General features: G+C 44.9%; 1 protein-coding gene across 1 annotated transcript in view; it reads left to right on the top strand.

Moving 5' to 3' along the window:
• FSTL1 (follistatin like 1) overlaps nucleotides 1-26,518 on the top strand; it is a gene marked incomplete at its 3' end in the record, with an annotated part of 48,607 nt that overhangs the window by 6,220 nt on the left and 15,869 nt on the right. The gene's annotated exons all lie outside the window — the stretch shown is intronic.

Consider the following 26,518-nt stretch of genomic DNA (forward strand, 5'->3'; position numbering starts at 1 on the left):
CTGTGTGTGAGATAAAAGACATTTGCCTTTTCTGCTGGAAAAGTCAATCCAATTTGACAGACATTGGTATATCTTTAGCCAGAATTAAGATGATTAGAAGGCAGAGTTCGGGATATATGAAACAGCAGCAACATGGGGTAATAGGTGATGGAACTAGGGTAGCAAATGGATGAAAATGTCGAGAAAACAGCAGTTTGTTCCTGGCTCAATCTTCTAAGTTCTCTAGATGAGTTCGAACACCTTAAACATGTAAGTCAAACTCTCTAATATTGGCCATCAACAAAAATATGAGAATTTTCTTGGCTCTTCTGCTGGAGTAAATAGTTGTTCTTGCTAAGGCTCTAAGAGCTGCTGCTGTCATAGATAACAGCTTCTGCATTAGCAGCCGCCTGGCAAGAAACTGCTAAATGGAAAGCTCTTTGGGTAGTTGGAGTACAAAATATATCCTGTAAATCTGCATTTTCTGCTGTGGTTGGAGGATTTCCATGTAATCTCTTTGCAGACTTTTTATATGCTCATTTGGAAGCCATCACTAGTAAGCTATTCCCAGGATTGTCTGAATTTATGACCTTTAAAATGTTTCCTGTATAATCCCAGACACTATTTGTGACCAACTAAGCTGTTGCCAAAACAAGTCATGTGACACATGGCAAAAGCATGATATGTTGCAGGCCCGGTTTATACATATGTGTGGCATGGGATATTGGCTTGAATTGGCTTGAGGTAGGGAAAATGTCTTTTACTACTTTTTATCGTATTCAAGATTTAAAATCCTGTGTCTGAGGCAAAATTTGTCTTAGTCCACAGTCTGTCATTCTGCCCCTCAGTGACAGTAAATGAATGTAATTTATTGATCTACAGCAGTGCCAGTTATACCAGTCACTCTGCACATATACTGCTATTAAGAATAGTGTGGAACTAAAAGCAGTACCATATTGGTCCCTATTCTGAAGTAGCTGCTACCACCATAGCTACTGTACAGCTCAAATGGACCTGGCCATTAGGGGGCCAAATCTATGGCATTCACAGAAATTACCACCCCCTTCCTCATCTCTTGCTGCTGGTGCAGAAATCCCTGAAATGCAGCTGTGGGATGGATGCCTTCTCAGAATTTGAGAGGCTCCATGGGAGCTGCTGGGGCCATTTTCAGGCTGTTCACCTTGACCACTTGACCAGTCTGTCCAGTAGGTGGCAGCTTTTTGTGTGGAACTTCATCTGAAATTGTGTCTGTTCCTGGAGTGCTAGCGCTTTTCTCTTATTTCTTGTTTTCATGTCACTCAGGCCTTCTACTGAGTTCCTTTCTTCATTCTCTTCTCTTGTTCTCATATCTGGGTGTTTCCAAGTCTTACCTTTCACATGGACCCTGTTACAGAACTTTCTTATTATTAAGAAGAACATAGTGAAAGAGTCCTTGATTTAGAATTCCTGCTCTGCCCTTTTCTTGCTAATGTTACCTTAGCCACCTAATTAATATCTCTGACTTGCAGCCTCAGTTAAGAGCAAGGGCTTTGGGGTAATGAATAGGTTTGAATTCTGGCCTTGTCGAGCTGTGAAACCATGAGCAAATTATTCACCTCCCTGAGCTTACTTTCTTCATTTGTAAAATGAATAATGGCTAGATGTCTCTCTTGCCTATCAATCCAATTAGATAATAGAAAAGCCTCTTCTCCTCATAGCACACAGTCAACACTTGCAAAAAAGAAGTGCATCTTAAGAGTCCCTACTGGGCACTGATAAAGAGTATTTTTAACTGTAATGATTTCAACAAGAAAATTCTCAGTTTACACATTAACATTCACTAGGCATGGTCTGTATTTGTACAGCCTGTGCACTGGCTCAGGTTGTTGTTCTGTTCACTGATTTATCGTTGAGAGGAAGTATAGCGTCATGGTTTAGCACTCAGGCCTTGAAGCTACGTTACCTGAGTTTAAATCCTAGCGTAGCCCTTATTAGCCCTGTGAACTTGGGGAAGTTACTTAACCTCTCTGGGTCTGTTTCCTCATCTATAAAATGGGCTTAATATGGAGTATTTACCCCGTAAGTTAGTTGTGAGAATCAAGTAAGCTATTCCATGTAAAGCAATTAGAAGAGTGGTTTGGCACACAGAGTACAGTAAATGTTAGCTATTATTATCAAGCTTGTGGCATCTCTACTTATTGGAAGAGCTCCAAAAGCTATGGTGTGTGTGTGTGTGTGTATGTGTGTGTGTGTGTGTGTGTTTGCACACTCGCATGTGCTCATGGCTGGCAGAACTCCCCTTGCTTCCTTTATTCTCTCCAGAGATTAAGGATCACCTTTTAAAAGGCAACTAGAATATTTATTTCAGTGGATGCTTTGACGCCCAGAATTCATATCAGAACCCTTGCCTCTACTGAGCCAATCTTGCCTTCAAACTTACAGCATTTCCTCTGTGAAGCCACAGCTCTGTCATTCCTCCGGGAAAAGAGTTAAGGCCTCATTGAGCACCTTCCTTGCACAGGCAGTGCACGTTGTAAGCCAGCATAGGTTTTCCCTGAAGACAGTGAACAAGGCAGAGAACTGGAAAGGGAAGAAGAGTGAGAAAAGGCAAAAAAGATAGGTGATAAAACTCCCCTGGAATTTTTCCAGATTCAGATTTTCTCCTGTGTCCACCCTTCTTACACATGGAGGTGGCCAGCAGATATCTTGGATTTTTTGTGGGATTTGTCATTTGCATATTCTTGCTGTAGTCCCCATAGCACAGCCTGTTCCCGTGCCACAAATTCTCAATTTGGGGTTTAGAAAATATGATCAGGCAAAGGAATAGAACCCTTTGCTTTCACTGTTTGAAAAATAAATACCTTCTCTCAAAGACAGGATAGGAAGTATTCCTGGAGCAGGCTGATTTGTCCGTTTGGGAACCAAGGCAGTGCTTTGGGTGTTTTGCACACAAACTTGAGTCCTCTGCTGGGCGCTGCTGTGTCTGGCAGCCAGCCCTGACTGCAGCCTCACGTGGCCACCAATTCCCAGGCCCCGGAGCCTGGTCTCTTTATTGCTCCCTGCGTTGCTCTCTTCATCTTTTCCCTCTACCTTCTTGTCTTTCCTTTTCTTTCTCATCTCTTTCTTCCACCAGAACAGAGAGGTCATCGTGGAGTGTTTGGGCTGCATTTTTCGGAGCTGCCAAAACATGCACAGAGCACCAGGTTCACATTTCATGCAGAGAGAACGCTGCACAGAATCTTGATGCATTATTTTGCTTCACCCATCTGGGACAAAGTGACAGTTCTCCAAGTAAACTCAAGGAAGGAAACGTTTCCTGTTCTCTATCAGGCACTGAGTTAATGCTGGTGACTAAGACACAGACCTGTCCCCAAGGAGCTTGCAGTCCACCGGGGGAGGCAGACAGGGTGGAGTGACCCAGCATGGTAAATGCTAGGACAGGGGTGACAATGTAACCCAGCACTGGGGGTTGCGGGAAGGCCTCAGAGAGGGTGTGCCCCCAAGCTGAGCCCCAAATATGAGTGGTGTTAGCCAGACAACAGCAGAGAGAGGGAAAGAGCCTTAATCTAACTCTCACAACATGATGATGCTGTTACTGTAATCTTCATTTATCAGTGAAGAAACCATGGCTCAGAAGATTCAGTTAGTCACCCCAAATCAGTCACCTAGTAAATTGTAAAGCCAGGATACAAACCCAGGACTTCCAACTCTCAAGGAAGGCAAATACTCTGTGTTCAAGTGTGCTTAAGGTCCACTGAGTCTTATTTCTGAACGTGATTTTGAAAACAAAGCAAAGACCTTTTCTCTAGGTGATATGGACTCAAAAATAACTGCCTAGGCTCTGTCATTTAACTCTTCATGCTCTATCAGCTGCAAGTGCCTGGATCAATACTTGAGGCCTGGTCACAGTCATTCTGGCCACATCGACATGGGCATGGCCTCAACTTGGTTTGGGTCCAGGTGCTTCTTTGACCCACATTGAAGTACAGTATAGTTGTTCCATCAGAGCACTTGCCTCATAATGGTCAGTGACTCAGGAGCTGCTTTAAAACAGTTTCTTTGTCCTTCAGATGTATTCACAACAATTCCACGTTGAATTAGACCAAACTGCAAGACAGCTCTAAGACTCCAGCTAAGTGTCTGGGTATGGTTGTTCAGACTGTCGACTGCACAAAAGTGGCTGGCCAAGGGAGCCAACTGGGCTGACTCCATCCTGCACTCTGCTTACCAGTCTCCGTGCCCTGTCCTGGGCCTTGTCTGCCCACCCAGAGGGAGAACCACCTTTTTTCTAACTGATGTGCAGAGCTTCCCAGACCCAACATTTCCTCTCAGATATAAGATGCTTATTCGACTATGGTGGCCATTTCTCCTCTGCACATTTTGTAAATTGATATCATTCAGAGTCTTAGAAAGCTTTCATAACAGGCCTCCATCAAAAGCCAGTTCTGTATGTTTGTGGATTTTCCTCATGGATTACCTAAAATGATACAAATGGAAATTTAAACAAATCTATCCTTTTACAACCAAAAAATGTGCTACTTTTGGCCTTTGCCCAACTCAATCTAGTTTGGGAACTATGATTCCCCAGGAATTGAGAAAAGCATTCCTCGCTTCCCCTGGATTGCTGGATTAGCGCACCTTCCCTCAGCCCACAGCTGAATTCCAGCGCCGAGAAAGAATCGTCTTAGACTGAGTGAACTCCCAGCCTGGAGCCTGTCAGAGGTTGTGTCATGTGTTTGCATTAGCTGAATAAAAAGCAAGCAGGCTTTCTGGCCTCACTCCCCCTCCTCCCCACACCCCCCTCTGGAGAGGCCGGTTAAAGTCTAGACAGTGTCTGCTTGGCAGTGAGCCTTTTCAGCACAGTCTGCACAGTTCTGCAGCTCTGACTTGGGTTGCCTCTCTTCACGCATTCCCTCCGCCCTCGCCCCCGTTTTCTTAGTTAGCCTTAAACTGTCTCAGGGGACTGGCTTGAGCCTCCCATGTAAGAAGCAGGTGAATGAATTTATGAGACCGTCAGGATTCAGCTGTTTTGAGAGGTTCAGAGTTGAGAAAATATCAGCAGTGCTGGCTGCAGCTGTGGCTGAGTTGACAGAGATTCCGTGATGTGAGCCAGCTTCCAACAAGCCTCCATTTATTAGCCAGAGATGGGCTGGAGGGAACCCAGGACAGACAGTGGCACCCAGGTAATGAGCCTCGTGCTGTCCTTGGTGGAGTGAACTTGGGCAAGTCACTGGGCCCCTCATCTGCAAAATACGCGGGTTAGAGTAGGGGAGCTCTCAAACCCAGCTCTGAACTCCTACCCATATAAAAGGAGGCAGACATTGTAGGTTGGATTGTCAAAGTATTCTACTTAATGGAATTAAGAGATTTGATTAGATCTTGTCTTAATTGACGGCCCAAGGAGGAGCAGTTTGAGGGAGAAGCTGGCCCAGAATTGGGAAAAGAGAACAAGTAAAAGCAGGAGGCATTTTGTGTCCCTTGCTTTCTCCTGTGTGCATTGAATGAAATATAAACGATACATCACGTGGCACCCGAACAGTCTTCATGCCCAGAAATCCCAGTTGCTGTCTATTCTACAGAAAGGAATCACTTGATTTTTCCACTTTAGAAAGCAGCTAATCCACAACACTGAGCAAGAAATGGAGGATGCTGGGTCTTCTTGGGGTTGAGCAAGGAATCTTTTTTTAAAAAAGAAGACAACCCAGGATTCCAAAACGTGCAACTTGAGCTTTTACTGAACTTACAAAAAAACAAAAACAAAACTTTTTTCTGACCTTTGTAAATGTTCACGTCTTCTTTTCCAAATAATGATGCAATATTGAAACAGCTTACAAAAATCATTGTCTGAAAGCGTTGCATGGACCCTATTTTGTTTTCCAGAACTCTTCTTGCCTTCTCCTCCATGTTGCCTGGGCCATGACCAGGATCCTTGGTTTCCTCAACAGGAATTGATGAAGTTCCTGCCCTGGTCCCCATGCCTTCTCTCTAAGTCAGTTCAGGGCTCTTGTTACAGCTGAGGGCACTGCTTTTTGGCCTTGACCTCAGTGGTTAAATCAAGTGACTTGAGAGGATGAATGCAGTAAGGAAGCAGAGGCCAGTGCAGATGTTTTAGTCCTGTTTAATGCTTGGTACCTTAACTGCACTCTAGTTCCCGAATCCCACTAGACAATCCCAGTATGCTAAACTGTGCTGACTTTTGGTTCTGAATGGGGGGCCAGCCCAGTGCTGTCTGTGGCTTTCCTAATAAGGCCACTTGTACAGTGTCAGAATTGAATTCAAATTGGCTGTGCTCCAGGGTAGACTATATACACAGACACACCCATAAATTTTACTACTTAACTGACTTAAGTTTCACTACTTGGAGAATGTGACCATCTACTTATAGACTACAATACACTCCCCTCACAAATACACTCCCCTCACAGAAACAAATTCCTGTGGAAACCAAAGAAGAGAAGCATATATGTTATTAAATTTCCCTTAATTTGATTGTTGTGTTTAATCCAGTTTGGTACTTAACTTCTGTTATAATGTCCTGATTTCTTTCTGAGCCTAGTGATACAGATCAGTGCTTATTTTTGTGGTTGTGAAGTTTGCTTGTTAACTTAATCAATGTATGTCATTCATTCATTCATTCATTCATTCATTCCCTACCTCATTCCAAGAAAAAGAAGTATGTTTTTCTTCTCAAATTCTATGGCTAGCACGTCCTACTAGTTTTTGCTAGGGTCACACTAAATAGACATATTTTCCATTTCGGAGAAGGACTCAAGTTTATGGCCTAACAGTTGCAACAGAGAAAAATAAAATGGATGGAGAACTTAAAATTCCTGATGACTCACCACGATACCTGGCTCATCTAGATTTTAATGTGAAATTGACACACTAGTGTGGAATTTCTATTAGAGCAGCTACAACTTTTGAAGCAGAATTCCAGATGCCCGCACTGAGCCCAGACTCAGACATACCAGAGTTCCCGTCATTGTCAGGGTCCCTATCAGGAGGACCCAGGTGTGGCTTCTGGGGGGCCCAACCCAGCTCACAAAACCTGCTTGCGAATGGTGGCAGAATTCACAAATGCTCAGAACGGTCAGCTTCACTTTTCCAAGGGCATTCCCATCCTTGGGTCTTCACCATATGCTGTGATTACAATGCTACAATTAATTGGGGCAGGCTGAGGCCTACATCAGAAGCAGGAAATTCACCTGGCTTCTCCTTAGAGTCCTTAGGATCTTTCAGGAATCTGTTCATTTGTGCTTTGTCCCCTCTACCCCTCCTCTAGTCTTCTGTCCTTGGCATTTTCTATTTTCTTTCATTTCTTAGCCTGTGTGGCCTTGGCCTTGCCAGCAGCCACATGCAGAGAAGCAGACTTCCTAGTTTAGCTCTTTATTTTAAGGGTAAAGCCTTTCACTTTATGCATTAATTGGTGTCTGTATCATGTTCAACAAAAGAGTAATTTCCTGCGTGGCATCAAGGGCTGGCTAATGATCAAAGAAAACCCCAGCACAAGGATATCCTCTTCAGGTATGAGTTTGTTTGGGATTTCTCAATTTCCTTTCCAGGGGGATGGGACTAGAAGGGAGAATGGGACTGGGATGTGTTTTGAGCAGAGGCCAGACAATCAAGTCTTTGCTAAATGTTGGGTAAAGTAAATTCAGTACTCACTGCAGACTTATTTCTTAATAAAATTTTCTAAGCTGTCTGTGGGCCATATTGTTTAAAGGGCAGTTAAAAAGTTAATGGTTTTCTCTCTGAGAAATACAACTGGAAAAGAGTCTTTGTGTTTTTCTTTGTTTTCTATAAAAGAACGGGTATAATATAACCTGGATGATAATAAGAAACTGTATTTTTTTGTTTGTTATATGCCCTATCTAGGCTTTCTCTTTTTTTACATAAAAATAAAGAAACCATGAAGGTGATATGAAATCCTGTAAGAACAACCAACGCTTGAGGATTATTAACCCTGCTATGTTGGTCATTTGACAGCTTAGGTAATTGCATTTTCCCTCTAAATTCCCTTTACACATCTGATCAAACAGAAGGCTCTTCATTTCTTGCCTAAGTTGCTTCATCGAATTGCTGTGTGAATTAGAGAGCAAGCTGGGTTCCTCCCCGGGGGTATGTTTGAGTTGGTGATTGGGTTATTTTCCTAAGTAATGCTATCATTATTTGGTCTAGGGTAAATAGCATTGTAATTTAGTGACCATAATTACTCACATTACAGTGGCCTGGAGTGCAAAGACCTCCTCATTCCCCAATGATCTGTTTAACTCCAGGAAAGTCTTCTCTCTAACCAGGTTGGTGAAGCGAGCGTGTGTGTGTGTGTGTGTGTGTGTGTGTGTGTGTCCAGGTTGGTGAAGCGAGCGTGTGTGTGTGTGTGTGTGTGTGTGTGTGTCTTCCGTGCAGCTGAGGACTATTATGGTCTCTACATTACCAGTCTGTGGATTTACATGTGACAACAGCCATATTCAGAAAGTCATGACATTCTCTCTGAGGGAGAGACAAAGGATTCTAAAGCCAAGGGTGCTCAAAGCATGGAACTGTCCTAAAACAGTTTCTTGTTTAGAAATGGGTGGAGTAAATAGGAAGAAGGAAAGTAGTGTTGGGGAAGACTGCAGGGAGAGGAGGGAGGCAGTTGTGGGGGTGGGAGACGCTCACCGTTAGCTATAGTTGGGTACATAAAGGAAGAAGGGGTGATAAAGTGAAGAATGTCTGGTTTTTATCTTAAATGCTTTGTGAGGAAATACTGTGAGTGAACTCTGCTGATATATACGATCAGAAAAGAAAGGTGACCGTTTTTACTAAATGAATGTATGGACCATAAGCAAAACTCACAACAGCAAATGATAATGCACAAGCTGTAAGTTAAAACAGCACCTGTATATAGTGTGTATAGCAAGGGAGATAATGATACAAAGTACCTTACGTAAGGTAAGTGCTCAATAAATAGTAGCTGCTATTCTCTTGTTGCTTGAATTCCAGGGGAGAGTAGAACCACAGGGAGAGACATACAGAGCCTAAATCCATGTTTCTCAAACTGAGTACTGAGTGATGTTAATATATGTGCTTGGTTAAATGGTTTTTTAGTTGCAAGACTTCAGAGCCTTATAACGTTCATGTGCATTATTTATCTTCCTCTCTAAAGGAAAGTACTATAAGCAATGTTTTCCAGACATTTCACCACAGAAAACCATTTCGAAAAATACCGTAGGGCTTCCCTGGTGGCGCAGTGGTTGAGAGTCCGCCTGCCGATGCAGGGGACACGGGTTCGTGCCCTGGTCTGGGAAGATCCCACATGCCGCGGAGCGGCTGGGGCCGTGAGCCGTGGCCGCTGAGCCTGCGTGTCCGGAGCCTGTGCTCCACCAGCGGGAGAGGCCACAACAGTGAGAGGCCTGAGCACCGCAAAAAAAAAACAAAAAAAACCCATAAATATTTAAAGACTAGTGGAACAGTTTGGAAATATGGGTCAATTCTAGACAGATTTCCATAAGCAGAGTCTGTTTACCCCAGGTCTTAGTGAGCTTGCTGAACTCACTTCCTAAACTATAATTCAATTTCATGAAGAAGGCATGGGACTCATCGGGATCCCAGGGCCAGTCTGACAGAAGATTCTTCTGAGCCTGACTCTAGACTGGACCATTGGCATGTCCATGTCTATACCTACCTAGAACTGGCTGGGGTTTTTTACTAACATCTTGAAGTATCCAGGAATCTTCTTTTCAATTTTTCACTTGCCCCATCCATACCCAGTCAGTCCATCAGCAAATTCTGTCGGCTCTGCTGTCAGAGTATGTCACCTCTCTATTGACTCTTCTGTCTCCATCACCACCACCTTAGTCCATGCCACCATCATTTTGTACTTGGACTATTACAGTAGCATCCTAGCTGCTCTACACCTTTGCCCTCTAGCTTTCTCCATCTACTTCTCTGCACAGCAACCTGAGCAATCTTCATAAAGCCCTTATATAATCACGTCACTCTTCTATGTAAAACCCTCCACTAGCCCTCATCTCATTAAGAATAAAATACAGGGCTTCCCTGGTGGCGCAGTGGTTGAGAGTCCGCCTGCCGATGCAGGGGACATGGGTTCGTGTCCCAGTCCGGGAAGATCCCACATGCCGCAGAGCAGCTGGGCCCGTGAGCCATGGCCGCTGAGCCTGTGCGTCCAGAGCCTGTGCTCCACAACAGGAGAGGCCACAGCAGCGAGAGGCCCGTGTACCACAAAAAAAAAAAAAAAAAAAAAAAAAAGAATAAAATATAAACTTCTTACCCATGCCCTACATGCTCCAGCCCTCGCTTGCTTTTTCTAGCTCACCTCTCACTGCTCTCCCCGTTGGGCCCTGTGTCACAGCCACAGTGGCCTTTCTCCTGGTCCAGGAACATGACAAACTCCACCCTGCTTCAGAACCTTCACACTTTCCTTCTGTGTGAACTGCTCCATTCATCCCTCAGGTCTCAGCTCAAAAGAGTGTTTCCTAACCACTCGATCTAACTGGTGATCTCTCTCCCAGATTTCTCTGTCAAACTTACTCTATATTCTTGTAAACACTCATCACAATCTGAAATGATCTTGTTATCTGTGTTTACTCACTGTCCTCCCTCTAGAATATGTACTCCTTCAGGATCGAGCCCTTCTTTCTCCTTTACCAATGAATCCCCAGCACCGAGGACTGAGCTTAGCATATAGTAGGTGCTCAGTAAGTAATTTGTGGAATTAATCCACTGGCCAAATGTATTGATCAATGCACTCTAATATCTCATCTGCAGTATGAGAAGATGCATAGTATCCTGCCCACCTCAATCATTTCTGTGCCAGATTCTGCAAGTATATTGTGCACCTGCGAAGGTGGTTGATAGCACGTGTCCATCAACACTTTGCTTAACCTTGGACATGGTAGTAATGCTGGGCTTGCTTAGTCTGAAACCTGGATTCGCATTCTCTCAGGTCCAGGTAAAGTTGGAATTTACACAGACACTAGCTGAATAGTAAATATTTTTATTCTTTCTTTCCATGATCAGCAATTCTGATTTAACTGGGCCTCATTCCCAGAGTAAGCAAATGTCCCAAGGAATGTAAAATAAAGCATTAAATTCTGTTATCAGTGATTCTTTGCCCCAAGGCCTCTGGTCAGTTTGTCTTCTGACCTCACCATTTGCTGAGACCTTTACTTTTTTGGGAGGATTTCTGCTTTTGTTCTTCTGTTTCATTTGAATGGCACCTTTGATGTCCCCAGTATGGATAAAACAATGTCTCTGGATTTCCATATTAGATCTCAGAGAAGTCTTCTCTCCTGGGGAAAGTTCCACCAGAGGCACAGTGACCAGTAGTGAGTGGAGTCCCAGGGAACAGACAAGCCCCTCATCTGCAGTTTTACTCTCTAAACTCTCCTGCCGTTGACCCACAGACCACGTTCCCGACTTCCGCTGCATCTTGCTCCACTTTTCAGTGAAGTCAGTTCAGTGTGTGGCATTTCTCTCGTGTTCAGTCAGTTAAAAATGAAGGAGAACAGAGCTTTAAGAACTATACCGCCACATAATACTTGGGAATGTTTTTACCACAAATGATAATCTGTGTGTAGTTACTGAGCTAGTGGGTTTGGGGTAGAGTTTCTAATCCAGTCCTTAGGGAAAACAAAATGAACAGAAAAGGAGGTCTTTGTGCATTGTTGGTATAGCTTAAGGGTCTCACAGGATTTTAATCTCTGCAAAAATAGGGAGTTTGCTACAATGGAGCAGGATACCTGGCACATTCTCACTAGTGGGCCTCCTGTCAGCTAAGGCCTGATTGGCCAGCACAAGTAGGTTTTGCAGCTCCTTCCCCCACAAGCTCTGGCTTCCCAACTGCTCCAAGGAAAGAACGCAAGGCAGGAATATCTCAAGAAGAATAGAATGTGCATGTTTTCATTGACTTTAATCTCAAGGCACTAAAAGTGTGTGTGTGTGTGTGTGTGTGTGTGTGTGATATTATTGAAAGCTGGCGGCAACAGAGTAAGTATATCAGCAGAGCGGAAAAATGAAAAAAAGAGTTTTGAGAAATATCCAGCTCATTGTGAAAGTTGTCCATGGACTTCTATGCAAAAAAAAAAGCGGATTTAAGTAGTTAAGAGAAGGCTCAAAATATGTAGTTTAATTAGCCCTTTAACGCTGTTTCATGAGATAAGCCATACAGTCTTAAAATAGGAGGTAGCAAACATTTTATCTTCCTTATAGAGGAGACCAGGAGGGTGAAGTGCCTTGTCCACAGGCATTGAAAGCTGAGTCAGAATTAGGCTTAAGTGCCCATGATGCCTGTCCATTTTCAAAGGACTAGGTATTCTTTCAGTTTCCTGGTCTCGGACGCAGCCCAGCATGCTGCCTTCCCCGTGTGATCAGATAATATCTGTTGACTTCTATAACACACACCACTTCTAAAACATTCCCAGTTAAAGTCTTAATCTTTCTATATAAACTCTCCTCCTTGATTCAGCTCTCAGCAATGTGTCAGAACTCAGAACTTACTGTTTAGAACTGTGCTGTTCAGTAGGAAAAGGCACTAGCCACAGGTGGCTCTTGAGCACTTGAAATGTGGCCAGTCCCATTAAGATGTGCTGTAAGTATAAAATATATGCCGGATTTCAAAGACTTAGTATGAAAAAAAGAGTGTAAAATGTCTCATTAATAATTATTACATGCTGAAATGGTAACCTTTTGGCTATATTGGCTTAATAAAACAAATTATTAAAATAATTTTATCTGTTTCATTTGGCTTTTTAAAATACGGCTACTAGGGCTTCCCTGGTGGCGCAGTGGTTGAGAGTCCACCTGCCGATGCAGGGGATACGGGTTCATGCCCTGGTCCGGGAAGGTCCCACATGACGTGGAACGGCTAGGCCCGTGAGCCATGGCCGCTGAGCCTGCGCGTCCGGAGCCTGTGCTTCACAATGGGAGAGGCCACAACAGTGAGAGGCCCGCATACCGCAAAAAAATAAAAATAAAATAAAATATGACTACTAGAAAAATTTAACTCATTTATGAGCCTGGTGTTATATTTCTGTTGGACAGCACTGCTCTAGACAGTTGTCACCTAACCATATGTTGCATTTAGCCACACATTGTCTTGACTTAGCTCTTATTAGATTGTGTTGTTCTGTTATTTAAAATTCCATCTTCTCATCTAAACTGTCACCAGCTTAGGGACATGGACTATGCTTTTTTGTTCCTTGAGTCCCTAGCATCTAGCATGATGTTTGGTATTTTGTTGCTTGATTATTCCATATTTTGCTGACTTTCTCCAAAATAGGTTTTGTCCAATTCCACTCTGGACAATGATAAGGAAGTGCAGATTAAATTGTGTTTGGAGTGTAGCTTTTTTCAAAAGGATTGATTTTATGTAATTCTTAATTCATTCCAGAAAGATTAACATTCCTCTAAACTGGACTATTAAAACCCAGGAAACATGCAGTGGGTGCTGGAATTTCCTGACACTCCTGCCCAGCAGAGAGCAGCAGTGTTAATTGATGATTAAGGGTCGTAATTGCCACCCAAAAATCTTGGGGAAGCTCTACATTAAGCTCAGAGATTTTGAGCCCCATTTTCCAGAACCTGTCGGGGTATAGGTCCAGGTAAATAAGGCACATTGGCCCCAGTGGCTGCCAACCTTGAACCAGGGTTGAGAGGAGAGGGCTACGACCAGCCATGATTGCTAAGTAACTGCCAGGAACTCTGACCAGATGGCTGTGATTCCCAGAGTCCCTGAGAAAATACTAGGGGATGCACCCTGGGTGGCCTTACCCTTTAAACATCCTACAATTTTGTAACTGAGGTTGTGGCTGGACCACATGCTCATAATTTCTAGGCTGGCTGTATTATACCTAAAATACAGTCATTTCTGCTGGTTGCCTGGGGGAGTCTGACCTTTCCCTGGGTTTTGTGACCAGAGGATCCCTGAGCCACTGCTTTTGGTTCTGTTGTTAAGGAATATTTAAGAATGTACCTTTGGAAACCTCCCCTCTTCAGGGGGAGATTTATTAGGTCTCACTGCTGTGGAATGATCCCACTCCATTGACCACATTATTGCCGTAAATTCATTGAGAACCATCTCCCTTTGGCAACGATGCATGAAATTAATGACTGTCTCTTTAGAGAAGTAGTTAGAAGGATTTGTAATGACAAAGATTTTGAAATAACAATGGTCTCATCTGCCCAGGTTCCCCAGCTTTGCAGCAGCAGAACCCCATGAATATCCTCATGTGGCAGTTGAATCAAGGGAGATTAAAGCTACAAGAGGCAGCTCAGGCCCAAAATAGTGCTTTCTTTGGGTTTTTCATCTTTCCTAGGTTATGCCCTAGGAAAACTGAGTCCCAAAATCTATAGCTGGGTTTCTAGGGTCTCATAGACACCAGGTAAGAATTCCCACATTATAAAATGAAAATAAGCATTTTCCACTTGGGCAGCCTAATAATTAAGGTGACCATGTGTCACAGTTTATGCCTGTAGTCCAAGTAATCTATTTGAAAGTTCCCCCTTTTACTCTCAAAAATGTCCCAGTTTGGCTGATAAAATGTATCATTGTCCTACTATGAGCACGTGTTCCCCCACTTAAGCTCACATACCCCTACTTGCCCTCAGCGCTCATCCAGCATCCCCCTCATAAGAGGAGCTAGGCTCCATAGTGATATATAAATTAAGCCTGCAGCTTCCTTCACTGGTCCTCAGACTCAGATCCAGAAAGCTCCTGGGGCCAGAGACTGCCCAGAGAACAATATCACCTGCACAAACTCTTCTCCAAGAATCAGCTTCCTTTGGATACCATCTGAATGTAGCCCTTCATTTGCATTTGGAATTGCTCTGGGTACGTACCCGGGCAGTGAGAAGTGAGGAGGAACTGGGTAGGGAGAGTCCTCAAGAGTCTGGGAGTGGGTAGGCTAGACCAACAGACCCTGCTTGTGGAGCCTGAGGGTGATGACCACCACCTGCCTCTGGCATTTCGTTGGAAGATTGTATTCCTCAGACTCCAGGTTTTCCCCCTACTTCCCCCCAGTGACCCCCTCCCCCTGCCCCTGTCTGGCAGTTGCCATGACAACACAATGTCTGAGCACTTCTAATTACATCTGTCTATTTCTCCTAGAACCATACCGAGCCACACATATGGAGACTTCATTAGTCCAGAGTTTCTTGCTGGGTTTTAACCCCTTCTGCATTCCCTGGGCTGGAGAATAATTGCCAGGATGCTTGCAAACTTGACAGATGCTTTTCAGCTACACGACCCCAAAAGATTCCCAGGGCTTTGTCTATGTCTTTAAAGAGGGGACTTAGGCTGCTCTGCTATGCTGGGTCTCTGGGTCTCTCTGTTCTATTTTGTTCCAGTCAACCCTGCCTTCTTGGCTTTCCCCCTACCCTCTTGCCCCCGCCATTCTGTCAAATGGTCTCAGCTCTTGGTTGGACATCACAATTCTTTTTCCGCAAGCACCAGGGGAAATAAATCACTCGGGCACAGCTAAGTCTTTGCCCTGCCCTGGCAACTCGCATTTCAGTGTATTCCAGCCCACTGCAAGGTCAGCCTAGTGGGTGAGCCAGAGGGGAGTGGCTAGAGAGATTCTCAGACTGGGGGAGGGGTAGAACAAGGCAAGAAGCCTCTTTTTCTCATGTAGGAAGACTGACCATCTTGCCTTCCTTCTACCTCAGGGCAATGTCGGGTGGGGTTCCTGAGAAGAGGTAACACAAAACAGCTGCCTTGATAATAAGCCCATTTTCACAATTTCTCTTGGCCTCTTCTCACGTGCTTCTCTTCATCTCCACTTCTCCCTTTTATAGGCCACCTTGTTGGGCTGCTCTTGGGTGGCCTGTATGCTACACTGTGAAGTCCCACCCAATTTTGCCCTCCCTGAGGGACCTCATATTTCTGCATGACCTCATCTTCCACCCTCCCTCCCTCCACCAGATTCTCATTCCCTCAGCGTATCAGCTAGGTTATATATTAACTGTGAACAAGGACATGTCTGAAAGTCATTTCAGTCCCCCATTGTTCTCCTGTCCACTTCATCAAAACACACACACACGCACACCCCAGTGTCTTTCTGTGGGTCTAAGACAATCTCTAATTAGTGAAATTCCAAGCTAAATATTTATGGCCTGGTGGAAAAGAGTTGGGTCTTGAGGCTATTTCCCCAAAAAGACTGGTCCTGGAAGGGGGCAGCCCCAGGAGGGAAGCTGGCACAGGGGCTGGCTTTCTGCCTCTGCTCCAAGTCCTTAGGGCAGTGGGGTTCAGTCCCCCTTTCATACTTTCAACGAAGGTTGACTGAGTGTCACAGGGTGCTATGCCAAGACCTGTGACAGGAGTCTAAAACATAATCCTTGTCCTTTAGGAACTTATAGTTCGGAAGACAAAATCTGCACAATCAATTACAAATTTTTATAAGTGATCAAAAGGAGTTCATAAAGAGAGGAATGAGCGTTCAGAGAAGGAAGGAGGAATTCATACCAATCAAAAGGAAGAAGTCAGTGAGGATGGAGTGGTGTGACTTGAGCTGAGCTTTGAAGGACAGGAAGAATTGGGGCAATCCAGACGATAAATCAGACTTCCCAGATGGTGACATTATTTTTTTAGCTGGTCCTGTGGGACATTCTTTGCCCATCTGAAGGTTAACGAAGCAGATAACAATACCTCATGGTGTTGACATTTTCAAAGGGTAATGAGTTCTCTTTTCAAACGTAGAACCTCAGGTGCCCCATACCCTTTATTTTAGTCTGCTGTGGCCACCTGCTCTACTCACAGACACCTCCTGAAGCGCCTGTAGCCAGAACACCTGAGAAATGAGGATTCTTGGAGGTGAGAAGGCCAAGTAAACAATGAAGTCACCCAAAAGAGAGGAAGAAGACTGAGCCACGTGCCAAAGACCTGGTTAAGTGTGGCCAAGTAGGTGACAGTGTTGGCATTGGTGCCAGGTCACGTGAACCACCTTGGAGAGTAGTAGATTGCCCTTCAGTTTTAGGGAGAGCCCTGTGCAAACTGGGATGATGGAAAGGAGCCACAAATGGTTATCCCCCAGTTCAGGGAAGGTACCCAAGTTCTCTGCCACATTGGATTCCTTCCTTAGGACTTATGTGATACCAGGAGCTACCTAAATTGAGAAGAGCCCAGGCCAAAAGGGCTGGTGAGGAGAACTTGTAGCTCTTAGCCTGTATTCATATCTCTTCTGCCTTCCACCAAAGCAGGGGAATAAATCCTATGTTCCACTCAGAAGTCCAAAGAATGTGAATTCTCTTTTGTTCAGGGCTTGGGAAGCCTGGGGAGGTGGAGGGTTGGCTTGCTCGGGAAGGAGTGCCGGGAATGTGTGGGGATGTTGGTCCAGATGTGGCCAGCACTGCAGGGGACACTTCTAAAACTGGCTCTCAGAACTCTTCCACAGCGGCCCTAGAGCTGTCTCCCCTCTTTAGTTGAGGGAATTGGGACTTAGGTGTGTGGGGTTTTTTTTTTTTTTTAACTTTAATCAACCATTTTCCTTGAACTACATGTGGAAATAATTAGAGCATGAATGCTGAGTAAATGTAAGTCCTGGCAGTCCCAGACATACTTCAGTGACAGGTTCTTGGCAGGAATGAAGAATTGTGAATCTCATGTGAATTTCCTTTAGCCATTCTCTCCCTTCTTTTCTTCCCTTTTTTTTCTTGCAAGGCAAACACAAATAGAATAAAAATGTTATTAATGGCATTCTGGGGGAGTAGAGGGTTCCAACCAGTTAACTAAGAGTGAAATCAGGCCACTCAGTTGGGGTCCCATTACTGCTCCCCTGATTTCCTCTGCCATGATCCAGGAGGGAATGAAAAAGCATTGCTTATGAAAATCCTTTGACTATGAAATCCAACTTTAATTCCCCCACCAAAGCCCAGCAAAAACCCTGAAACACCCTCAGGAGGGTCTATACATAACCAATATCTTTAGTTTAGTTTAGGTTAGTTTCCTTGGGAGATTAAAGTTTGATATTCAGGAACACCTGAAATAGTAAATTCCTGTGCTTACTAGGTAAGAGAATTCTAACGGTTTAAGGGACTTTGGCATCATCAACAACACTTGCATTTATAGATGGGGAATCTGAGGCCCAGAGAGGTCAAGCACCTTGCCCTAAGTCACACAGTGTGTTAGAAGCAGAGACATGTCCAAGGCCTCTCTCCAGGCTCTTGCACCAATTCTCTTTACATAGGACCTCACTGCCTCTGCCTGGTCTGACCCCTGGGTTACTGATTCAGGTTTTAGCAGAGGTTTAAAAGTTTCTCTGTGGGCTTTTTTTTTTTTTTTTTTGCCTACTTCCCAATGTTTGCCAAAGCATTTCTCATGCAGTGCCATTCATCCTCCATTTCTAGGAGCTCTCTAGACTTCCTGGTTTTGCTCCCAGTTTTCTGAATGTGCCTACTCTGCTTTCTTGGCTCGTCTGCCTTCAGAGCCCTCATACAGTTGTGCAAGCTCTTCACTGCACAAGGAGGTGAGTGGGGGCTGAAATCCAACCCACACTCCGCCTGCCAAGCCCTGTAACCTGGCCCGGCGTTGCATCTGCCCCAAGGGGAAGACACCTTTTCTGATTTGCACAAGGACCCCATGGGCAACCTGCCTTCCTTCCTGCCGCTCTCTGTGCTCATCTTGTCCCTTTCTCTCAGTTGCCCTCAGCCCTCCGTTCCCATCCTGTCCTCCTGAGCTCATTTGTTCTCATCGTCTACACAGATGATGTCCAGATGTGCACCTCCAGTCCTTTGTTTTCAACTTAGTGGGATGTTTTACTGTCCCTTTAGACTAATGTCCGTAACTGACTCATCATTGCCTGCCCCCCTTTCATTCAGCCCCTTCCCAGGGCTCCACTCTGACAGACACACCAGCAGCCTTCCAGGCTCTCAAAGCCAAAGATCTTGGCAGCTCCCTGGATTTTCTCCTTCCTCTCTTCTGTCTGGTATGTTGCCAGATCCCCTTGTTCTTTAGAGATTGCTCTTGGATTTCTTCCTTTCTCTGAATCCATGTCACTACCTTCCATGAGACTCATCACCCCAGACTCTTTCTAGCTGGTTTCCTTGTGCCCCCAATTCCACCTGACCTGTTTCTTCCCACATGCCACCACCCAACTGTTCTTAAAACCCTCCTGCTCAGAAACGTACAGATTTTCTGTCCAGATTCTACCATTCTTCAGGACGAGTCCCACCTCGTCCATGAAACCCTAAGGTCATCCCCATTTACTTCAGGACTGCATTGGTCTGTGTGTGTTAGTTTCATCTCCCGGACTAGGTTAGAAACTTCTGTGAAGGCAGAGGCCACATCCTGTACTCTTTTAGAGTCTATGCCACAGGACTTGTACCATGCTGGTCACAGGCTGTTATCCTTTTTTTTTTTTTAAATAAATTTATTTATTTATTTTTGGCTGCGTTGAGTCTTCATTGCTGTGCGCAAGCTTTCTCTAGTTGCGGCGAGCAGGGGCTACTCTTCGTTGTGGTGCGCGGGCTTCTCATGGCGGTGGCTTCTCTTATTGCACAGCACGGGCTCTAGGCACGCAGGCTTCAGTAGTTGTAGCACGCGAGCTCAGTAGTCGTGGCTCACGGACTCTAGAGCGCAGGCTCAGTAGTTATGGTGCACGGGCTTAGTTGCTCCACAGCATGTGGGAAATTCCTGGACCAGGGCTCGAACCCGTGTCCCCTGCATTGGCAGGCAGAATCTTAACCACTGCGCCACCAGGGAAGCCCCTGTTATCCTTCTTGTTTGTTGTTATAGGCATTATCAAATATGCTTTCTGAGAGGTTTAAACTCCTTGCTTTGGCTTTCACTGAAGAAGACTAGAGGACTATCCATACCCTCTGCTTTGTCCTTTAAAATGGACAAGTCTCAGGCAGATGGTTGGAAAACAGAAAATGAATACCATGCTCAAACCTAACAGACTAATTCAGGGTGGAGAGTGGTCTGGCTTAAATGTTTCCATTCAGGTTTCTGATGAAACTGAAGGGTGAAATTGTGAAACCAGGGAACTTACAAAAAGCACCCTTTAGGAAGACTGCCACACTATCTTGGGAATTCCCAGGGGTCACTCTGAGGACTATTGACAGATAGTGGAGAGCCCAATAGCCCCTGTCACAGTGGCATCATTGCATGTGCCTGAGTTGGGGAGATAGCATGGCACTCCACAGGAAGACACCCAGCTCATTGCTGTGGACCATGACCTGAAGGCGTGAGAGCAGAAATGCCTACCTACCTCAGTCACAGCACAACTCAGAGTTACAGCCTCCTCACTGCCAACGGGGATGAATACTCCACCCTCACAGACCCTTGTGAGATTATTTTCAGTCCATGTGAAAGGGCCTAATATATTTCTAACTCTGTGCTTACTAAATGCCGCTATTTGCTTATGCTGTGACTGGACAAGACCATTGCAGAAAACTGAACTTACCATTATATAGAAACCAAGCATCCAGTCTGCCATTCTGTATCTGGGCCACCTCAAAAAAGTCCTAACATATGGAGGGGGAGGCATTCCAGAGGTGGCACATGAGCAGCTGGGAAGGTGAAAGGGCTTCCGTATGAAGATGGCAGTGTAGATCCTTGTGTGACAGGGCCAGCACTTAAGAGAATGTGACAGAGTCTGTAAAATAACAAAGGCAGTGGTTAAGGTAAACAGCTTTGTCCCATTTGAAATTTGAAAGTAGGCATTTCCAGGCACACAATACATTATCACATAATGAGTAGAAAATGTGCTGTCCTGTAAGCTATGATAGAGGCTGAACATAGAAATTAATACAATGAAAAATTAGATAATTCTTGAATGACAGATCCATAATAGAGGTTTTTTTAATCTTAAGGCTAATCCTCTTGGGGGTGATGCAGCCCTTATTTTGATATCATAAAGCTTAGCCATGCCTTACCCCAAACATCCTGAGTGCATTGTCACTGGCCACTGACACTGACACGAACCTGAAGAACCCCAAATGACATTTAATGTAAAAAACGTTTACTGAGCATTTTTCTCTGGCAAGACAATGTGGTGAGTCTGTGGGAAGCCAAAATGTGCAGGCGTTTAGTCTACTTGAGATACGCTTTGTGTGCATAAAATATTAAATAGGGCTCTGACTAAGAGACTAAAGCCCTCAAAGCCTTCTTGTTTATGGTGAGTCAGATTGACTGAGAAGCTAATTAAGCTTCAGTTTCGGTCCTTTTACTTGTAAGGCCCACTTCCAAAGCCCTGTGCCCAATTTTGCAGTCATAGTTGTATATTCTTTTTCTTAAGCGGGGCCCCTCAACTTGTTTAAGCTTCAGGCCCCACAAAACCTGGGTCTGGCCCTGGTGCCTAAACCTTAAGATGAGGGATTGGTTGTGAGCACCCACGAGGGAGGGACAAACACAGTGCCTATTGCCAAGCGCATCAGAGCAACTGCTAGAGTCACTCCTTCCTCCTCTTTCCCGGAATATGTAGGACGCAGCAACACACTCGTCAGAGAAAAAGAATCAGAGAACTGAGCAAGCTCACATGATGCTCCAGCCATATTTCAGGGTCCTGAAGTGGCCTTGCTTTCTTCCTGGCTTTCTGAGGCCTGTGCTACTGGGTTCCATTCCAGAACGGCCGTCCCAGCCTGTGCCCCACCCAGGTCTCCTGCTCTCCCCAGTTCTGTGAATTCCTTTGTCCCCAGCTCTGGTGCTCAGCGTATCTGAGGGGCCCTGGTGTTCCTGTGAAGTTTCCATGACTAATTCTGGCAAAGCAAGGAGAGCCTTTCTCATGTCAGCAAAGCCCCTCTGTCACAGAATAGTGGCAAGGGGAGCCAAAATTCCACCTTGGCATACGTAGCGCTGTTTTTTTCAAAAAGAAAGTTGGGAAGGAGAAAAGGGATGGAGGGGACAGAGCCGACCCAGTTCACATTAGTGAAATGATGATGGTATATTAAGCTGACAGTTTTATGGCTTTGCTTATAAGCTTCCTCCCCTGCCAAAGCACACTGTTCTTCCAGAAATTGTTTTACTTCAGAAGACTTCTTTTAAACATTCAAAGCATATTTTATGTTCAGGCTTAGTGCTGCTCAGCCCAGAGACTCAGACGCCCTGTCACCTCTACTGGTGGTTTTGCAAATAACTGGTTTTCCCATGGCTTGCAAAGGATCTTTTTCAAGTGCAAAGATAATTTCTGTTGTTTTTTTTTTTTTTAGACCTTGGATCCAAGACAATACCTTCTCTAGCTCTGATTTGTAGAGAGGCAAAGTGGTTTAGTGGAAAGAGGGCTGGAATTAAAGTCTGGAGACCTTGGGCCAGGACCCAGGTCTGTACCCATGAGGTCTTGGACCAGTCAATACAGCTGTGAGCCTCCATTTCTTCTTTATCACAGGATGTTACATCTGGAGGGGCCTTAGAAGTAACCCCTGCCTGCGTATCCTAAAAGGTTTTGAAAATAAAAGTAATAGTAAAAATTACAGACTCATCAAAATTGCTATTCAAACAGAAGGTATCATTATCACCATGCAGTGGCTCAGAGAGGACATTTTTCCCTGGTAAAAGTCAGCAGTGTTCCCGGTCATCTTTTACCAAGGGGAATTTGAATTGTGCAGATTAACATGAGACCAAACCCCCAGAGCACGGCTTGCAACACATAATGAAAACAACATAAAAGCAAGCCAGGGAGAGGATGTAAAAGGATAAAGCTAGAAACTTGATGTTTCTCCATAGGGAGCAAGTATTTTGTTGATTTTTCTCAATATAGCATGGTGGCCTCACTTCCAGAACACACTCCCTCTCTCCAGTCAGTCACACAGGTATATTCAGACTACCGGTTCACATACCTGCGACCTCACACTCCCAGAGAATATTCAGATGCCAATGTCGTTATCTCTACGTAGATGAAATTCTCATACAACTTTCGGACCTAATTCCTAAAATTGATATGGTAGTAAAGCAGACAATTGTCTTTCCATTGTGAGAACTGCACTGTGCCTGTGACTCCCCTGTGCCAGCCCTTGTAGCTGTACCCTCTCCCTGCAGCTCATTTGACTGTTCCCCATAAGGGATTATCAAGACTCTGGGGTCAGGCTGACCTGTGTTACGGTTCTGACGCAGCTCTAGCTAGTTATGTGGACTCTGCACATCACAGAGCTTTTGTGAATCTTATAATTCCTCCCTATCTGTTACATGGAACTAAAAATATGGAAACCTACACAGACGTTGTGAGGACAAAGAGATCTGTGAAGAGCCTCACTCAGTTGTAGGTGCTCTGATTAATACTAGCCCTAGGCCCTGGTCACCCCCCCCCCAAGATTGCAGCCTTACACCTGGCAGGTTTTTGTCTCCAGCCTCTCTCCAGGCTGCCCTGCGCTTTGAGTCGGTATTTCCAAGCTGGAAAGGACCAGACGCAATATTCGAAAGCAACCACCTTCATCATGTCACCTGCCCCGTCCCAAACTTCCCAGGGTCTTCACTGTGCATCAGATCCATGGAGAGCCCCTTGGATCACCTGGCCTGACCCGCCCCCTGCCACCTGCCAGCCCCACCTCATCTCTCTCTTCCTACACTCACACACCAGGCAGCATTGTCCTGTACCTTGAGCACGTTCCTGCCATGTTTATCCCCTCTCAAGATGTTCTCCCCCACTCAGAATCAGTCACTCAGCAGACGGGTAAGACCACCTACCACTCTGAGGAACTTCTCAGGAGCCTCAGGGATGCTCCTGGCATCCCCGCTCGCAGAGAACATAGGGCTTGGAGAAGGGCTTTCAATGACACAAAGAAAATTTTGAAAATTTTTTTCCGTACTGATTTCTACATGATAGCATGCCTGTGAATGGTCAGAATAGGGGGCTGGGGTGCTGTGAGGGCTTCAGGTTAGATGTTTTTTCCCAAGTCAGCAAATCCCTGGTTCTTGGTGTCCTGATGCCCGCAGGGCACCCGCCCATTCTCCCACCCCACTTTGTCACATCTCGATTGGGAGGAGCTGCTGAAGCCAAAGCTGCGCTTCTGCATTGCGGCTCCAAGCTCCATAAGACAAAGAGAGAGATTGCCCCCTATTGACAGATGTGCCGCCTGCAAAGAGGAATGCTGTTTAGCTAGCATTTCTCTGTGGTCTTCAAACACGATCACAGGGTTGTTACGCCCTTGGTTTTTTCCATTCGGTCAGTGCTGCTCTCAGTATTATCATTCAGTGTAAGGAAGGATGGTTGGGGACTTGACAGCCCAAGGTGATGACAGCATCTCGGTGGGAAAATTGTATGGAAATCAGCTGCCCACTGTAATAACGGCCGCTTCCTGTTGTGGGGCAGGCACTGTGCTGCATGCAGTACATCTCATATAACCCTCCCAGAGTCCTCATGGGGATTAGTGTTCCCATTCTACACACTAGAAACTGAGGTTTAAAGACAGTACCTTGCCCACAACCATGGTAAGTAAGGAGCAGAGGTGGGAGGTGGACATCAAGTCTAACTCTGTCATACCTTTAAGCACTTTCTCCTGACATTTGCTAATGACGCAGATCAAATCCCCATCATGATTTCCTTAATCTTCAATCTTATAGATATGAAAATAAATCAAATATAAAAGACTAGTTTTCCCTTTGGTTGGGTACAACCCTAGCTCTGCCACTTGCTACTTATTTAACCTCTTAAGGCTTAGTTCCCTCATCTATAAAATGGGGATAGTTATGATGTCTGATTTATGGTGTTGTCGTAGAGCTTAAACAAGATCCTGTAAAATGAAAATCACTTAGCAGGGCGCCAGGCATTTATAAATAGGAGCTTAGTCATCTATTGTCTGAAGATCTGGGTTGGAATCCTAGCTCCTCATTTTTAGCTGTGGGACCTTGGGCAAGTTACTCGACCTTCCCATTTTCAGTTTCCTCATCTATAAAATGTGGTTAATAATACGCATGTTTTTGCAGGGCTGTCCACAGTAAGATGAAAGTGTATGTATGAAAACGCTTTGTAAATTTTAATAGTACTATTCAAATATTAGTCGTTATATTTTATGTAAAGGGTATCTGTTTCTTTAAATGGATTTTTGAGAATTATTTCTGAAAAATGACTTGGGTTGAGTTCGACCTATCAGTAAAAGCTTTTATTTTTAATACTCACTAAAAACAAACATAAGATGAAAAGAGGCTCTGTAAATGCCACAGGTTATTCTGCAGGAAACTCTATAATCATTAAAATGAATAATACTTAACAAGTTTATGATGCAGTTCCAAATATATTATCTCAATTTCATCTTCACAAGGTAGGGCAGGTATTTACCCCTATTTTACAGATGAAGAAAGCAAAGCTCAGAGAATTGAAGTGACTAATTATGGACATACAGCTAGTAAGTGGTAAAGGCTTGTGGGACCGTCTGCTGGTGTGCCTTTGAGCGTAGGCGTATGTCTGAGCATGCTTTTTTATGCAGTAGTGTGTCTTTAACTCACGTGACACACTCACTGGGGGTATATATTTGTCTGTAGCCCTCAGCATGTTGTTTCATGAAGGGGGAGAGGAGAAGGTAGTCTTATCTGAGATTTTTTTTTACACTGGTCAGCAGTAGCCTTTTCCTCTTCATTTTTAGAGCTGCTTGCCATTCCCGGGGAGTTTCCAAGAGGGCCCTGCCTGGAGAATATACTCGATTTTATCTCCACTCCTGGTTTAGGAAACAACAGCTCTCCAGTACCCCCAGCCTGCTGGGAATTACTTCCTCTTTCTTTGCTCCCTGCCAGCTTTATTGAATTCGCCTTAGCAACATCCAAAAGAGAGTGGGTTTAGCAACAGCTTGTGAACCAATGAAATGTGAGCATGGCAAGGGTTTCTAGACCAATGGGAGCCCTGCATGACCGGCAAGCTGGCTCAGAGAGGAAATAACCTAGAGTTTGCAAAGCAGCCTCCGGGTGGCAGCAGACCAACTTGTATTGGACATACCCTCTCAGCTCTCAACGTCCACTTTGTTTATTGCTTTCTTTGACCTTTTCTTGGATGTAAAACATTTACCGACTATAAGAATTTTACAGTTACAAGCTTTGTGGCTGCGAGTTCTCTGCATGACACGGCAGACATGGCCTGAAGGATGCAATCTTAGGTTCCATCCCCCATCTTTACTATAGCCAGTCCCACGACCCCATCCCAGCCTCTGCCATCTTTGCTGGTTCTTCCACGGCCAATGCTACCCCAGTGGGCAGGAGCCTGGAGGCACTGGTGATTGCCTGCCCATCCAGTCAAGAAAAGGGCTCAAGAAATCATTCTCCTTCGTTCAGCCTCCACTACTGCTGACCTGAGTGGCAGATGAGGTAGGGCTAGCTTTCTGCCACCAATTAATAGGAGGGAAGGACTGTGTCACTGACAGATTAGTGCCTGTGAACACCCACATCGTCAGTGGCACAGACTGGGACCATTCCCTGCCTTGTCAGTTTTGCTGCATATGTCTGAACACGAATGTCTGACCACAGGTGGTTTGAGAACAGTTCTGTCTGTCAGGTGATTCTCTGGCCCTCTTGGTCTTGAAGCCAGAGGCAGATATGGACAGGGGCTGCATAAGACCATGTCGAATAATAGCAGATCCATGTTTCCAATGGTTTAGCCATCCTTCTTTGGCCTTTTGAGATGGCAGTGCCTTGACCACTGCTCAGTGA

The sequence above is a fragment of the Hyperoodon ampullatus genome, assembly GCF_949752795.1.
Source record: "Hyperoodon ampullatus genome assembly, chromosome: 5".
NCBI classification, from domain to species: domain Eukaryota; kingdom Metazoa; phylum Chordata; class Mammalia; order Artiodactyla; family Ziphiidae; genus Hyperoodon; species Hyperoodon ampullatus.